This window comes from Lepidochelys olivacea, assembly GCF_965140295.1.
Source record: "Lepidochelys olivacea isolate rLepOli2 genome assembly, chromosome: 1".
Classification (NCBI taxonomy): Eukaryota; Metazoa; Chordata; order Testudines; family Cheloniidae; genus Lepidochelys; species Lepidochelys olivacea.
In genome coordinates, this window is record NC_140411.1 from 259,580,809 (window position 1) to 259,586,154 (window position 5,346).

A 5,346-nucleotide genomic window follows, 5' to 3' on the forward strand; every position below is an offset into this window, starting at 1 on the left:
AGGCTAGCAGCCGGACGTGCTGTCTGCTTCCAGATTTGGGAGCAGCGGCACGGGGCACGGTACTAGTAGGGAGCCCGCCAGCCCCACTGTGGCACCGCAAACTGGTCATTCAATGGTCTAGTCAGCAATGCTGACCAGAGCAGTCAGGATTCCTTTTCAAGTGGGTGGTCCAGTTGAAGCATCACCAGGACAAAACCGGACACCTGGTCACCCTAGGTCCAGCAGCCCTCACTCCAGCAGCTTATTTGCAAGCCACCAGTCACATACTGGTTTCCAGCCACCTTGGTTACTAGTTGCAGGGTTATTTCAATGTACTGTCACGACTGGATTTTCCCCAGCCCTCTTCTGGACGGTCTGGATATATTAGGTCTGTTATTCCTAAAGGAGTCAATATACAAACAGTCTGCTACCCTAAGTGGAGTTACCCACATAATTCTACATTTGTAAATTCAACTTTCATGACAAAGAGATTTCACTACAGTACTTGTATTAGGTGAAAAATACTATTTCTTTTAGTTTATTACAGTGCAAATATTTGTAATAAAAATATAAAGTGAGCACTGTACACTTTGTATTCTGTGTTGTAACTGAAATTAATACATTTGAAAATATAGAAAATATCCAAACTATTTAAATAAATGGTATTCTATTATTAATAGCACGATTAAGCAAGATTAATTTTTTTTAAATCGCTTGACAGCCCTAAATTAGATACAGGTTAATACAAAAATGCCAAGAATTTCAAGCAGTCTGACTAAGATTCCCTACCTCTCATCATAGCTGTTTTAACTCTTAACTCTTGAGATATCATTGCACTACTTCTGTCAAGTTAATTGTCCATCCTGACCAGGAGCTGAATTTCTAATATAAAACAAGCAATCGATACATTAAAAACCCTTCTAGTTTCTATATTTCATAAAGTACAAGCCCAACTTTTTGTAAGTTTTATCTTTAAAGAGGCAGTTCCTCCTCATGCCCTGGGCAACCAGATGACCACAACTGCTGCTTAAGAGGGACATCCCCCTAATTACACCCTGCAACCAGATGTCACCAGTGGCTTCACTATAAAAGGAAGTTACCCCAATAACTCTCTCTCTCCAGAATCAGCCGAGCTATTATTTGACTACACCTTGGTACCTCTCTCCCTGCAAAAGCAGGCAGCCACTACTTAAAGAGCCAGTTCACCAATTCCTATTTTAAGAGGTACCCTTCCTAATCCATTCAGCTGTAAACAGGCACTTCTTAAAAGGATAGCATACCCTTCTCCCAAGACTACAATACACGAAATACCTCTAGAGTTATTTTATCCAAACTTGTCCAGATATCAACACCATCCTCCGCCTGCTGAAAACATGTTTGGTCCCTTATCTATTTCTGTTCATGTCTCTCCCTTTGACAAAGTATTTTGAGATAATTTAACTCTGTACAAATTTTTTTTTTTTTTTTAATATAAAACAGCTGTGTCTCAAGAGACAATAGGATCCCCACTAACCAAATACTCCCTCCAATCCACGCACACATAACTAGCTGATCTTTAATAAGGCGGTGCACGCACCTCTATTTTTTTTTTTTTTTTTTCATATTCACCAACCAGAGAAGGAATGTGCAAGAAATACCTAAAGAGAAACTCAGCCATGCTGGACACAGAGCAAGAATGCAGTAGTCTCCCAACCACTACAGCATCAAAGGCAGAGGGAACAAACAGAGCACAAGCTGCTGGGCCTGAAGATTTTGGGAAGGGAACATTTAGCTTCATGGTCTGAAATCAGCATTGGTTATAGCATGTGCAACTGAATCAAGCATCACCTAGATGTTGGATTCTTTTGAGATGTGTGTGTTTTAATGTCTAGAAAGTGTGTAAAGTGTTTTGGGATTCTCCAGAAAGAGACTGGATTTCCAATACGTCATGCCCAAGCTCTTAGCATATAGATCCTCTCTTTTCCCACCCCACCCAATCTAACGAAGATTTACTTCCAGAATAATCCATCAGAATACCTACTGCTGGATTACTGGGATAGCACAGGCATCAAAATACACATACATGAAGGATGTGACAGCGTATACAATTTCTATAAAAGAATGTAAATAGTGTGCGTGTGTGTGCACGCACACACACACTTACTTCAGATGCTCTTTACACATACCATCAAGTAATAGAATTACTTCATGGAACTCCTTACTAGCCTATAATAAACCTGTGGAACTCACCACCACATGAAATTATTGAAGTAGGATTCTAACAAGGATTAGTTGTTTCTTTGACTAAGAATAGCATTGGCAATGATACATGACAGGATAGCAATTACAAAGGCTATTAATCCACCCATTCCATGGCATACACTGATGAGCAGCTGATGTCAGGAAGAAACTCACCTCCTCCACTTCAGCAATATAACATTGCCCTTTTAGGTGTGTGGAGACTGGAAGTAATTTTCCTCTGAAGCAGTCTGCATTGTCATCATCAGAGACAGGCCAGTGGACTAGAAAGATCATTGGTTTGGTCTCATGTGGTGTTCCCTATGTTCCTAATAAATTTTAAAAATTAAAGCTAATGTTTAAAATCAAGTTTACACAAGTTAAAAAGGAAGGTACTATACATCTGGGATCAGGCTTGAGTTATAAGAGATTACAAGTATCAGTTACAAGGTTCACAAGATACATACATAGTACATAAGCAGCATAGACCTAGCTTAGGGTGGGTGCTGGAGTTTACTACACAAATGGGAGACCATTTGCCTGTCTCGCCATCTTAGCCTTCCCCTGCCACCTTCAGTTGTTTTTACTCTTAATACATAACAAAGAAAAGGAATAAATACTGTCTCACCACTAAGCCCTGCCCTCCCTGATTTCCCTGCACACATGTGAATTTTTAGTTAGAAATAGCAGGTCTTCCTTCCTGTTTGCTAGAGGACCTTGGGGATATTATTGGAGGACCTAGATTGTGAGGCCGCAACGTGAACCACAGCTCTTGCACTACAACCAAAGACTCAGCATCTGCTCATAGCTCAGTGGTTTGAGCATTGGCCTGCTAAAGCCAGGGTTGTGAGTTCAATCCTTGAGGTGTCCATTTGGGTCAAAAATTGGGGATTGGTCCTGCTTTGAGGAGGGGGTTGGACTAGATGACCTCCAGAGGTCCCTTCCAACCCTGATATTCTATGATTTTATGATTCTGCCCTCAGCTAGGAGAGTGGCAGCTTCACTCCAGGGGCAGCCTTGGGCCAAACCACTATTCTCGTCCTCCAAGGATCTGACCAAGGTCCTTCCGGCAAAGAGAGGGATACAAGAACCCCACTGTGGAATTCTACATCTTTACAGAAACAGTAAGAGAAAACGTTTTTTTCTTTGCACTTAACCTTTAACACTTTCCGCAAGTTCTCCACTAACAGAGAGAACCAAACCCAGCCTAGCTGTTCCCTTACACCAAATTGCAGGGCAAAAGCCAAAGCTGATTAGCAGTGCTTTATTGCTGGCGAGAGCAAACAACCCCAGTTCTAACCTAGTCCTCTAACAAGGATGATAGATCCCTAAGCAAATACTGTGGCTGTGTTTATTTTTGATTTTAAATTGCAAATTGGTAAGCAATTCAGGGCAGCAGCTGGCCCTCAGCTCCCTACTGTCACAGAACTCTCTCAGCTCTTTTGTACAGCGGGTGACTACTACAGACATCTAGGTAATTTTAATTAAACATCTGTAAAATTTACTAGCATTTATTACACTGCTCTAAGTTTCAGTTACATTAAGAACGGCAACCTCTGAGTGAGACCTTCCCATTTGCGTCAGATTAATTCTTTCCACGAGCAGGTGGGAGTGGGCAAATCTGAAAGACAAAGTTACAAGAGAACAGTAGGAAAAAGAGGATCCTCCACCCAAGCGATAAACACATTTTGATCCATCCCTGTGGGAAAAAATAAACGTTGCTGGGCCCCAGGACTGGACTAGCAGGAAGTGCTCCACGTCAGGACTGAGGTGCAGTGACAGTGCTTTCTGCTGCTGCTTTTAAAGATTGGTCCTTGTCACCAGCAAGACAGAGGTGAACTTTACAGATATATTCTTATTCTCCAAATAATTATCTGAAAATTGGAAGTGCCCCCACAGAATGAGAATTGTGATTATCAAGCTGCGGCACTGCCCTCCAAGCCATTCAGACAAGATGTACCACCACCACATGTCCAGGTACTGCTTTTCATCGGTAGATCAAGGGACTTCACTGAGGGAGGCAAATATCATTATCCCCACACAGCCTCAGTTTTCAGGAATAGAGGACACGCAGAAAGGCAGCAGTCTAGGGCTAAGTTACTTCTAAGCCCCCACCGGCCTTCCACAGGAAACAGAAGGTAGAAAAAGAAGGAGACAAGTTTCACTCCATTACCTTGGAAAGCACAGGGAGGGATGCTACAGGGGTTCCAAAACACACTTGTGAGTCTCCTGATTTTGGGGATGGGTTCTAACACTCCATGGCTACCATGCACAGACGCTGTCGGAGCAGGCTACTACATGGCCCAACAAATTACAGGCTTTTAAGTTGAAGGTGCAGCTGTCTTCACACGGCTAACAGATGAAGCTGGAAGGATTCATGAGTTGACAGTCATTTATTCCCAGGTTTGTTATTTTTTAAAAAAAAAAATTTAAAAAGTTTTATGACTAGCAGGAAATTGAACTCTCATCTGGTTGTTTATTCAGAACGGTGTAACTGTAGGAGTCAGTACTTAGAAATAAAATATTTCAATATTAAAATTGACTCACAGGGAGAGCACCACAGAGACCAGATGAAGACATGGAAGAATGAACTTCAAGAGCAGTTAGTCCCACTTACACCAGGTCCAAATTTGGATCTCAGTTGTCTGGAACTACAACATGGACTTTCCCCTTCCCCATACATTTATATTTATGACAACATTTTTCAGGCTGGAGGGAGAAACTGACAGATTATCGACAGAATGATTTTGATGGATCAAAGCCTTGACAGAGACAAATCATGTTTAACAGGGGACAAAAATGTGTACATAACTGCACAAGGTGGAAACCTCGCTATCTTTCTTTCCTGGAGTCAGTCAATCACGCCCTCCCCTGCAAACTTCTTCAGTCCAGGCATCAAAAGACCCCCCGAATCATATTTCTCACAGCTCTCCCAACACCAAGGCCACAGTGCTGGCTGCACCATGACTCTGAAGACCAGATCAGCTTTATTTTTAGGTGCTCCAACCATGTGCTTTTTTTCCAGTAATTCTAATCAAACATGTTCCTGGAACTTGGGAACATAACCAGCAGCAAGATGACACTTCCTGTCTGTATATCACATCACCAGAAAAGCGGTGGGGAGGACAGAAGAAAGGACAGATACTTGCA